Genomic DNA, 12,162 nt, shown 5'->3' with positions numbered 1-12,162 from the left:
TTAATCAGTCCTTTTCAAAATGCAAAGCCCTCTCAAAATGTCACCCTAAGAGGGTCATCTTTTGAGCACTTCTCATTTCTACTAGACCAAAAAAAAAAAGTTGGCTTTCTTCAATTTGGTCTTCAGCAGGACCATGTGACTATTTTGTGTCTTTCACACTCCAAAGGTGAATCATTGTAATCTGAGACTTGAATCCCTTTTGTGAGGCTTCTGTGTCCTCCTTGCCATAAACTGTGACAGTGGTCCTTAGGTGTCTCCATTTCAAGTATACTTCATTCATGATATGGAATTTTTCACCTAAAGAGGATTCCCTCTCATCAAAATTTGGCCTTTAAAAAAAAGTGTCCTGGACCTCTTACACAAATATTTGGAGAGGCCATACCAGCCTATTTTTTCTATTCTCTCACTCCAGACTATGGGCTCAACTCTTTTTATATATATTACTCATTCAAAGGTACACAAACACACACACACACACACACAATTAACTCACAGAATTTAAAACTCTCAATATTGGCTCCACCTGCTACCAGTCTATAGGTTTCTCAAGGAAGAAAGTATATTTCTACTTCTTTTAGTAGCCCCTCCAAAGAGTGTCTAGCATGATACAAGGCACACAATATGCACTCAATAAATACTTGCTAAACTACAGGGAAACACTGAAATCCCCTCTATGGCAAACAGAAACCAAGAACCCTATGTAAAAAGCATTGGGTCTATAGATTCTTTTTATTTCTCATGCTCTCTTATAAACTTTGTCTTTTTTCTTTTCCTTACTTCCACGATAAAGACAATCGCAGAAATAAAATAAAACTGGGCTGGGGCAAAACAATAAAGTCAACTTCCAATTATCTGACTGTGGCTTAGCCACAGCTCATTTTTAAACCCAGCCAACTTATGGACTGCCTTCTGCCACTTACAGTAGATGTGTGCTCAGGGAACAACTCATTTTAATATTTGCTTAAGCAGAATATAAATAGGAAGGTAAATCTGCTGGGGAGGGGGACAGGTAGAGAATAATAATGCATTTCCAAAGTCAAACAAAAATTATTAATTTGTTAACTGATCTACTGTTTTAAATTGGCCTGCTGTCACACTCTCCCTATATTGGCATAGCTTATTGTTGGCATCAAAGTCCACTTTGGCTGCAGAGAGGGACTATATTTTACAGTCCATCGTTTTTCTCTGCCCACAAGTTTGGTTTCGGGATACCTGAGCTACTTGTGATGTTATTCTCTCCTATCCAATTGCTGATGAATACACCCTTGTCATAGGGCCATACCAGACCCTGGCTCTATCTACCAGCTCTTGTAGAACTTCCAGATGTCAGAGACAGCTGGGAAGCCCAACCAGTCATAATTAAACACAGCAGCCCTTTTCAGAAAGCAATGGCTTTTTAAAATGTCACCCTAGTAAACTAGGTTTGGGTCATTTTTAAAGCATGGACCAAAATGTCCCCTGAAGTTTCAACTGGATATACACCCTTCAGTTCCTGCTCTGAAATACTGAGCACAGCTGTTAAAAAGCTGCCACTTCTACCTCAAAGGTGGGTGCTATAATGTAGTGATGAAGCAAACTACTTTTTCCTACCATGTCGTAAATGCTAAATATGTACTAATACAACAGGAATATGGCGAAAAAGCAGAGAATCAAGATACAAGGGAAGCACTCAGGAGATATCGATAGCTTTCAGCTACCATGTTTCCGTAGCATAATATAAAAAGGTAATGTCATAGGATACAACTGAATAAGAAAAACTAGATTGTAATATAATAACAGGTGCCACGTATTGGGCACCTGCTATGGCCCTGGTGCTATATATACATCATATTGTGTAATCCTTACAGCCTTATGAGATGAGGATTATCATCTCCATATTATAGATGAAAAAATTGAGGCTCAAGAAAGTTAAATGACTCACTTCCTGCCACTAGGAAGTGGAAGAACAAAGACTGAGTAGCCTAAGGCTGTATGCCTTCAAAGGCCTCCAGGTAATTCTGATGCAGGCTAAAGTTTGAGAACCACTGGACCACATTAACCTGTGCATGATACAATCTACGTAAAGCCTCTTTACAGTAAGGTACCCAATCAGTGCATGGATCCAGGTATAGAGTGCATCCACTCATTCCCAGGCTCAGAGCCACATGTGGTGCATGTCTCTACAGAACTTGGAAAAATGAAAAACTCCTTGTTCTCCTTGTCCCTGGACACTAGCATTATAACAAAACTCAACTGTACCCTTAAATGGCACTAACACTAAGATTTCTAGGCATACCTTAGCAATGAGGTAACCAAATTTTGTTTCTTAGCAGACAAAGAAGCCCAAAACACAAAGCTTTGCCTGCCCCTCACTACTCTCGATTCTTCACAGATACTTAGCTTAAGGTCTTCTTAAAACCAAATGAAGACGTATTCTGCCTTGCAGACTCTCACGAATAAAGCTGAAAATTATCCCATTTTACAAACAATAAATCATCTCTCTTCAAATTCATCACAATTCATTGACCAGGGAGAATATGACCTTGACATGCAGCCTGCAGCCACTTTTTAAACAATGATCCACTTTTTAATGTTTTATGGGGAAAGAGTGGTTTCTGCTTTAAAAAAAAAAAAAGAGGGAATCAGAACAGCATATTTGAATTATGGAGATAGAAAACAGAGTTAAATTTTACTCTTGACCAGAATTCAACTTCAGTTCACCAAAGAAAGTTTTCATCATAAAAGAGTGCTTTTAAGTTATGAACAGTGGGAAAGGGTATGATTTAGAGAACAGTTTCTACATTATTTTAAGGATGACCATTCAAGAACTGGCATTAATAAAGCCTTGTATGTGAGATTATATAAAATACTGTACTAGCATCCTAGTGGTCAAAAGGTAGATTACTTATTACCTCCCTCTTTGGCAGTTCTAATACTAAACCTCCTGACAAGCAGACTCACACCCAACTGGAACTCCAGCATTAAGGAATTTTCTTTCTTTCTGAAAACTCAAAGGTCTAGGGCCTTTCTTCCCCCTTCATGGAATCATCAGTGGCTTCTCCCTTTTCCCGTCTACTTCATCTCAATAATCTCCACTTTCCCCAGCACTTTCTCTGTTCCACTCTAGTGTTCACTTTCCCACCCAACTCAACCACGAACCCCTCCACTCTCAATCTCAGATGCCAGCTGACCCTGGAAAACAGCTCCCTATCCTCTGTGGCCCTTCTATTCCATCTCAAACTTAGCTCAGCCTAGAATCAATGAACCACTCCAAATGTCCAACCCCTTATTAGCGCCTCTCCTCCATGCCCCCACCCAACCCACCAATTCTGGCCCAAGGCTCTCAGGTCACTATTCTTTATCCTGATTCATTCTGGAATTTCCATCATTCACCTCCCTATATCTAGGATTCCTCCCACTTGCAGACTGGAAAAACTGGTGTATTCCCACTTGCTCCTTCTTTCAAGGCCATTCTATTTAGAAGGGTGAATTCCTTCCCCTATTCAGTATCCTTACTTTAGTCTAGATTTTCTAATTAATGCTTAGACTTGCAAGCCCTGGATCCCTGCTAACCTCTACTTCCTGGGCCTTCTTGGAGCAGCGGCTATCAAAGGCAAGTTTTTACCTTCTCCACACCAGCTCCAGATGACACCTGAGTAAACACTTTCCCCTCCTTTGGCTCGTTATCCTAACTTCTTTCTCTATTCTGCATTTTTCAGGCTGTACACTATCTCTAAACTCCCTATTTCTTTATGGGTAAATATATTTCTATTTCTTCCTACATATCAGTTGCTCCCCAACCCTATTTTTACCCAAGATCGTCCTTTTCTCTTGCCCAAAACTTACTGATTCTAGCATGAAAGTGTAAAGAGCCTTAAAGGTTCTTCAAATTTTATTTTGGAAAACATTATCCTGGAGATTTCAAGGTTCCACTTTTCCCTTAGTTGGCCCTAAAATGGGACCAGTGATTATCATCTTTCTTCCCTCTTCACTGCCCAACCAACCCTCTTCTGACTTCTCTTTTTGCCTTCTTTCTTCCTAGTATTCAAGTCCTTTTCTCCCATAATTCTGTTCCCCCAAAAGAAGCCCCTCCCTAAACCACATAATCCAGATTTATCATGCTGAGATACTCTGCCACCTATATTAAACTTTTTTTCCTATGTAGTGAACTGTAGCACAAATAAAGCAAAGAGACCTCTGAAGAAACCCTTTAGCTTCCCAAGAAAGTCTACACTGAGAAAGAAAGAGACCCTCCTCTCTTTCCTATCCTCTATTGGTGAATCAAAATAGCCAGAACTACAAGTGCCCTTGGTACAGCCACCATTTCTTCTGGAACTCCCCTCCATTCTGTCCAATCCAGGCTTCAACAGCAGAGCTTACCAGGGACTTAGCTTTCCTCTGCCCTATCCCAACAACTTGCATCTCTTCCTTGTGGCTTAAAGAACTGGTCCTCCTTAACCTAGACATCAGAGGTACCCTCCTCTTTTTCCAGCAGTGACTTCTCAGAGCCAGAAAACCTACCTACCTTTGCTGCAAAGCTAGAAACAGGGTCAGCCCTCTTAACGTCAACTTGAGTAAGGCTCCATGCCCCATGGCCTGTGTCTCTTGTCCCCTACATACACCCCAAGGGCAGTTGCCTCAGATGCCATATCAAAGGATGAGTCTGCTAGCCATATTCACGTGGCTTAGTCAAGATGGCCATGCCCCTCCTCAACTCTATCAGCCTTTAGATTCTCTTAACTTGTGTCACCAAGCCTCCTGCTCCTCCTGGCTCCCCCAGTCTTTCCTACTAACTTTGCTTCTCCATCAAAATTTTACAGGTTCCTCCCCCCACATTTTACTTCTATTTGGAGCCTCTGGATGATTCTTGTGATTAGGTTAACCCATTTAATCCCCAGTGGAATCCTCCAAATTTCTTTCCTACATGCTGTCCTCTTCAGCACTACATGGTGACATCACCATCCAATTTAAGTACCCCTAAACTCTGCTCCATAGTGCTGTCTACCACCTCTCCCAAAATAAATTCCCTCTCTCCCAAAATTTGAGGACAGGACAGGTAAACAGAGGACTAGATGACCTTTAAAGTCTCTTCCAACCTTGGAATTCTATTATCAACTTAATCCACTCCCAACCCCAAGTGCATCCCCCATCCATTTCCCCCCAAAACGTTTCAGCAGCGTGACTTTGAGAAATAGCCTTCTAAGTTGAAAGAACCATGGGCTAATGGGGGTAATGCAAAGTTGCACCCCCAGAAGTCTCACCAAAAATTTTTGCAATTGTACTCCACCTCTGTGCCACGGGGACCGCCTCCAAACTGCCTTGAGAGTATTCAGCTGTCACAGAAGTTAGTGGGCCCCTTCCCACACAGGCATAAAGAGCCCCTAAACCCTGGGCTAGAGGCGTCCTCACCTAGGGATGCCTGTCCTTACTGTCTACTCTAGGAGACATAAAGATTAAGTATCACCACATCGTACAGCCAACATTAGAAATTTCAAAACAATAAAACAAAAACAGTGCTTCCACTGGGGGGAGGGGGAGGGGGAATAGAAGGGTAACCACACTGGCCTCCTGGGTCTGCAGTGTGCTCCCCTCCCGCCTTTCCCCTCGACCACGTCTTTCCCTACGACAATCTCCCGCACCTCCCCAACGCGAAATCCCCAGCTGAGGTGCGGCCGGCTCCTCCCAGCCTTGCCCCGGACGTCCCTCTGGCCCAGCCTTCCTCTCAGTGGGACCCCAGCGAGGAGGGCCCCCTCCACCGTCCAGTTCACCTCCCGGTCCTTTCCCGGGCCTCTGGGCACCCCCGCAGGGCTCTGTCCCGAAGCAGAACCTCGAGGAGCCAAGCCCACGAGGCCCGTCGCGGGACCCACCCCCCCGCTTCCTCCTCCCAGCACCTCGTCCTCCATGCACCCGGCCCCCGGGGCTCCTCGTCGTCGTCGTCCCGGCTCGTACCGCCCCCCGTCGGGGGCTCCACCCCCCGCCTGCCCCCGCCCCCAGGACGGCCCCCTCCCCACCGCGCGCAGCCGGCGCCCTCTGCCCCGGCACGGGACTCTCTTTGGCCTCCGTTCCCCGCCCAGAAGCGGCGGCGGCGGCAGCGGCAACGGCTGCGGCGGCCCCAGCAGGAGCAGCAGCGGCGGTGGCAGCGGCGGCGGCGGCAGCAGCGCCGCCCCGGCCCCGCCCCGCCGCCCGCCAGAGCCCCACGCCCCGCCCGCCCGCCCCGCCGCCGGACTGCTCCCCCCGAAGCCCACCACTAAGGCCCCCCCACTCCCCAGCCGCGATCCGTTCGAATCCGGCTCCGCAGGGCCTGCTGTCCGTTCCTCATGCCCCTTAAGACCTGGGGTGGGGGAGCCCTGGGGTTCGCAGCCATCCCTCTCCTTCCTTCTCAAGGGCTGGGGGGATTGCCCCTGATCCCGAAACCCGGCCCCGTAACCGGAGCCTCCCTCCTTGCAGCCTTCGGCTTCGCTCTCAGACCCCTTGCCTCCAGGCCTGGCGCGAAGCGGGTGGAGAGCTTGCACGCTGGATCTCTCCCATGGCTTGCCGGGGCTAGTATGAATTGCCCCCGATCTCATCCTCCTTCAATTTAAGCCCCTTCCCCGCCGCGCCTGGCCGAACGGCCCCCGCCCCTAAAGCCAGGGCAGCGGAGCCAGGGCGCTCCGAAGTCATCCCCCGCCTTTTTTCCAGGGACTCGGATAATTGCCCCTGCCCCCATCACAGCACTCCCACTCCCGAACCCAGGCCCCGCCGCCACCTAGGGGTACCCCTTACCCTACGGTTCCCGCACCCCAACACCAGGGAGAAAGCAGCTCTGAAGAGCACCCGTCGCACCTCCCCTCTGAGGTTGGAGGATATTTTCTCCTGGTCTCTTCAAGACTTCATCACGGACAGCACCCCCCCCCCAAAAAAAACAAGCCCTTTTTCGCCCTGCCCTGCTGGCCAGCCTCCCTTCGGATCGTCGGATCCTTAGATCTGGGGGTTGGGGCCAGGTAGTTAGCAAGACCGCAGCCTCCACCTCCCTTTCCGAGGAGTGGGGTAATTCCAATGGTTTCCCCCCCAGGATCAACCCGACCCCCGTTTCCATGGAGACCCCCGCCCAGCCGGGAAGAAGACTCTCGGATGGTGGCGAACAAGTCTCACCTGGCTAAGGAAGAAGGGGTGAGGAGGGGGTAGGGTAGGGCAGGGATGGGGTACGAAGGTGGGAAGTGGAGGGGAGCTGTCCCGAAGGGAGGGGCGAGGACAGAGCGAGCTCCAGGGAGCGCTACGTCCGGGGACACGAAGAGGACGGCGCCCCCGGGGGGCAAGCCAAGCGGCCGCGGGGCGAAGAAGAGACAGGGTTGGGGAAAGGCTTGAGACAGAAAGAAGCGGGTGGGGGATACGAGAAAGCCGGGGAGTCAAAAGGGGTGGAGGGGTTGGGGGAGAGGAAAAAAAGACGCACCTGTTCCCGAGTCGGCTCCGCGGGGAGGCTCAGGCCGCCACCCGGACTCCCTCTTACCCACTCTGAGCCACCACGAGCCTAATACTGCCCCGATCTGATGCCCCCTCCGCCCCTTCTTGCCACCGACCTCCTTCTCCTCTCTCTCCGCGGCGGCGGCGGTCGGACTCTAGGAACTGAGAGGAAGAAGGGAGGGCTCAGCAAAGCGGAGGAGAGACAGAGCCACACACTGGCAGCAGCCGCGGCGAGCGAAAGAGTGAGGGGGAGAGCGGTGTGTGTGTGTGTCTGTGTGTGCGAGCGAAGCCTGGTGGAGTGGGTGCCGGTCGCACGGCTCGACGGGAAGTGGAGTCCGGTCGGGTCCGCGGGCGGCGCCAGCCCCGGTTCCGAGGGACTACAACTCCCAGAATGCCGCCTACCGGGGGGGAGGAATGGGGAGGAGGAGGCGAAGGGAGGGAGCGAGCAAGAGAGGGAGGGACGAAAGCAGGGAGCAAGCGGCGGCGAAGGGGGCAGAGCCAAGCAGCCCCGGTGACACTGGGAGGGGAGGGGAGGAGGAGGGGATCGCTGCGAGGACCGAGAGGATTCCGGAGAGGGAGGCAGCGGTGGCTGCAGCAAGCCGGGCAAAAAGCTAGACTCCCAGGAGAGGCGGAGGCGCTCAATCCGAGGGGTTGCAAGAGCCCCACGCCCCCCCCCGCCGTACGCCCCACGAAGGGAGAGGTTGAGGAAGGGAAAAGATCAGTGCACCACGGCCAGGGGTTTCTCTCTTTCTTCTAACGCTTTCCACCTTATGCCCCGACCTGACTTTCTCAGGCCACCGGTGCTGGATCCAGTGTGCAAATCCGGAGACCCCAGATCTCCTCTGCCTGGCAGCACAGAGCAGACGCATTCAGTCCCCTTCTCCCAGGGGCCTGAGGGAGGCTCCCCTTGCTGGCAGGGCGTGACTCCCCCCTTCTTCCCGCCCCCCCTTCGTCGCCACCCCCATCTCCCTCCCCGGAACCCCTCCCCTGAAGCCGGGGCTCGCGTCGTCTCCCTCCCTGCCAAGAAACGGAGTCCCTCGGGGGCGACTACCCAGCCCCCTCCCTTATACTGGGCCCTTACCCACCAGTATCCCCTTCTTAGCGCTGCCCCCCTCACCGAAGTAATAGTGGGGGCGACCTGGGTTGGACTGGTGGCTACTTTCCCTCTGAGACTAGCCGTCCTCGGCCACACCGACCCTGTGTAGAGACAGAGAAGCACATTAATACTCCCGTTTCCCCCCCCCCCCATCAAGTTCGGATCCCCGTGGAAATGGCTCACTAGGAAAGAGGGGTTGGTAGTGGAAGTGAGCTGAGGGGTGAAGCCCAATCCTCAAACCTCATCCCTGGCGTGGAAATCCAGGGATTCGTCGCTTTCCTTAAAAGCCATCAAATCGCTTGGGAAGGGGGTTAGTTGGGGGGGTAGATTATCTAAATCCCAATGTCCATGGGACTCGAAGCGACGCTACATGTAGGAATAAGATATGAACTAGGCTGCTGCCGCGAGAGGAAAAGTATACATCCCCCCGTCGTCGTCCACCCCCAAACACACACCCCTAGGAGAGTCAGATGGCTGAGGAAGAGGGGGGAGGCAGTGGGAGTGCTGGAGGGTGAAAGGGTTGTGACGGGGAGGGTCCGCGGCCCCTTGAGAGCAGAATCCAGATGCTAAAGAGGTGGGGGGGGGCGGCATAATTGCAGACGGTGTCTCTCCTTGCTTTTCCCGGAATCGCCGCCGATCACCGTCTAACGCTCGTAGTTGCTTACCAGTCAATCCCCTAGCCCCATTTGTGCGCGTGAGGCGGCTGGAGCCCGGGAAGCCCGGGCACAAACTCCGCGGAAGCTGGCCTTCGCCGCCGCCGCGCTGCCGCGGGCCTCCCTCCCTCCGCTGGCGGCCCCGCGGATCTACCTTCGCCCCCGGCCGAGGCCAGACCCCGCTCGCAACTCCACGCCCCTACTCCACCCCCGGTTCCCCCTCCCCTCGCCCTCTCCCCGCGGGTCCGGCCCAACCCCTAGCGCCGCCCCGCCCTACCGCTCGGTCCCGAGCCCAGCAAGTGCCCCGAACTCGCCCCCCGCCCCCACGCCCAGGCCAGTCCGGCCGGGCCTCGTTTCCCCCTCCCGCCGCGCCCCGCCCCCGAATCCACGTCCTACTTCGCCACCCAACTCGGCCCGGTCCGGGTTCGGCCCGCGTGCAGGCCACCGGAGTCCCCGGTTCGGTCCGGTGTACGGCCACCCACCCCGCCCTTGCTTGGGTGCCGGCCTGGCCCGCTGCCTGCGCCCGCCGAGCCGACCCAGGCGCGCGGTCCGGGTCCAGGTCCCGGTGCCGGTCTCGGTCCCGGCGGCGTTGCCGCGTCTCGCCACGAGGGCTCGGTCCACGCAAAATCCGAACCCGCATGGGGTGGGGGCCGCCGAAAGCAAGTTTCTTTATCTTCCCTCCGCCCCCGCTGCAGGGCCGCGCCGTCTCCCCCCCACCCACGGCGCCCCCTTCACCTGGGCAGAGCCCCTCGGCCGCTGTCGCAACTTTGCTCTTCTCCACGCTGCCGGGGAAGCGGGCGAAGCGGGAGGAGGAGGGAGGTGGCGGGGGGGTGCTGGGATCAGGCCGCTGGGCTCCGGGAGGACACGTGGGGGAGGAGGGGAAGGAGGAGGAGGAAGGGGGGGCGGGCCTGCAGTTCTCGGGGCTCCCCCTGCCAGCCCCGGGGAAGCCGGAACCTCGCCGGGCAGCCGCAGACCCCGCACTGGCCACGGGGGAAGAACGGAGCCACCTTCCCCGGCCAGTCCCTGGCTCCAGGAAGGAGGGGGGGGCGAGCAACGCCGCTCGGGGTCGGAGAGCGAGCGTTTTCGCTTGAGCTTTATGTGTGACTCTCTCTCTCTCCGTTTAGCCTCAGTGTATGGCGGGGTGGGGGGGTAGGGTCTTGCATGCCGGGGGGCGCCCCCGCCAGATGCCCCGCCCCTCCCCCGGCCCCCCACTTCCCTAACCCAGGCGACCTCGGTGCGTGGCTCCAGCGCTCAGGCACCCAGGCCAACCGCGGGCGCAGCCCCAGCCCCGGCGCCGAAGTGGGACAGGTGCTGGGGAAGGGAAAATGCCGGGGCTCGCTGCCTCGCTTCGCGTCTCTGGGGGGCCCACCCTGGGGGCCAACCCTTCGTGGCAACCTCCCGGTCTGTAGACAACCTGGGCAGACCTCAAAGGGCAGCCCCCGGCCTGGGCGCGGAGGCATCTGGCAGGAGTTGGAGGCGGGGGGGGGGGGGGGGGCATGAGCGAGAGGCGGAGGGAGGAAGGAGAGGGACGAAAGGTCTGTAAAGGGGGAAGCCTGCACGACTCGGGCCAAAAACCTGGCTTGAAGAGAACTCAGCTTCTGCCTGCTTTCCCTGGGTTCCGCAGCCACCAAACTGAACCCCTTGACCCTTACCCTTTACCCTAACGACTCCTCGCCTGGCCAAAGGAATAAATCCTTGTATGTGTTTACATCCCAGGCTATCCCCGGGACTGAAGGGCTGAGAAGCCTGGGTCCACAGTGGAACTCGGATGACCTTACATTAACTCTGAAGAGGAGAGCAGCTTGCGGTGGAGCTGAAGCTGCCGGCAGGTTTGCTTTCAGTCTTAGGGTGCTTCTTAGCAGCTCCAACCCTGAATCTGTGGTGGGGACTTCAGAAACATTGCCTCAACCTAGAGGGTATTAGGGGAGGTGCCCAGCAGTTCCTGGAGGGTGCAGGGCTTTGTAAACGGAATGTGAAATGAATAGCAGGAATTTGGAAAAAATCTTTATGTGCAGATATATTAATATTATTTATTAATATTTATTAATACTAAGGAAGCCAGAGGGTGATTTGGACTAGAAGGAAGCCCTGCAGGATTAATGTCTTCCTCCTCCTCCTCCCCGCCCCCCTCCTTTGTCCTAGGCCCAGAGGTTCCATCTAGAAGCTATGGGGTGTCTTCTCTCCTTTGGAAGGACTTTAGAGATGGCAGTTGAGACTTACCAGGTATGTCTCCCTCACCTGGTTTGAAGAATGTGTGTGAGTATTGTGGAGGAGAGCAAGCCACTCAGGCTGCAATGGCTTTGCTGTTGTCTGAGGCCTGGTGTTCTATGACCCCTCTTGCTTGTCCTCACCAACCTCAAAATCTATTGCCAGCAGTGTGGACATACGGCTTGCCATTTTACTTTGCTTTGGGAACCTCTTCACTGGCTGTTTTCCTTGACCACTCCCACCCTGCCACGCACCCCTCACACACATCTTAAAAAGTGTTTGGCCGAAGTTGCTCCAAGGGAAAGTGAAGATTTGGAAATGATTTCTTTAAGCTAATCAAAATATGAATTCAAAATGCATTATTAAAGGGGGAAATTGCCTCTATTGGGTCTGATGATGCAGGCCCTACCAATTCTGCATTGATTTAAGTTGGCTGTCTTCGCTGATTTTAATTAATCTGGTAATTACTAAATCTCCATGTCTCTTAAGGCTTTCGGGGCCTTAGGGCTACTTTGCTCCTTGGTTTGAGGCTGAAACGGATTCTGGACACCTCCGTTCCCACTCGTCTGTGTCTCACCATTTGGCTGCATCATTTATCTGACGAAATGAAGGTTGGGGCAAGATGGTTATTTCCTGGCTGAAGCTCTAGCTTTTCTGAGCCCTTTCCTGTTGGGGGCCACACTTCCTGCCCTACAGGAGATGATGGGAAACCAAGGAGCAGGGTGAGGAGAGCTGTGGGAAACCTTGTAAAGAATGTAGATATTAATGATTATTTTATTTGAGGCT

At 53.6% G+C, this 12,162-nt stretch overlaps 1 protein-coding gene across 9 annotated transcripts in view; it reads right to left on the bottom strand.

Annotated features, from left to right (window-relative positions):
• BCORL1 (BCL6 corepressor like 1) overlaps positions 1-9,966 on the bottom strand; it is a 59,607-nt gene extending 49,641 nt beyond the window's left edge. For 3 of the 9 annotated variants that reach the window (XM_072955704.1, XM_072955709.1, XM_072955705.1), the window contains exons 1-2: positions 9,181-9,317; positions 8,537-8,616 (exon numbers count right to left, since the gene is read on the bottom strand). The gene's annotated coding sequence lies outside the window, so the exon portion shown is untranslated. Of the gene's footprint in view, positions 1-7,408; positions 7,686-8,504; positions 8,617-9,180; positions 9,318-9,903 lie in introns of those variants that run through there. The other 6 variants (XM_072955706.1, XM_072955708.1, XM_015238914.3 and 3 more) reach the window with 6 other exon arrangements.
• Positions 9,967-12,162: the final 2,196 nt, after the last annotated feature.

Source organism: Vicugna pacos, chromosome X (genome assembly GCF_048564905.1).
Source record: "Vicugna pacos chromosome X, VicPac4, whole genome shotgun sequence".
Taxonomy (NCBI): Eukaryota; Metazoa; Chordata; class Mammalia; order Artiodactyla; family Camelidae; genus Vicugna; species Vicugna pacos.
Note: the sequence above shows the minus strand (reverse complement) of the source record. Positions and strands in the feature narration are given on the sequence as shown.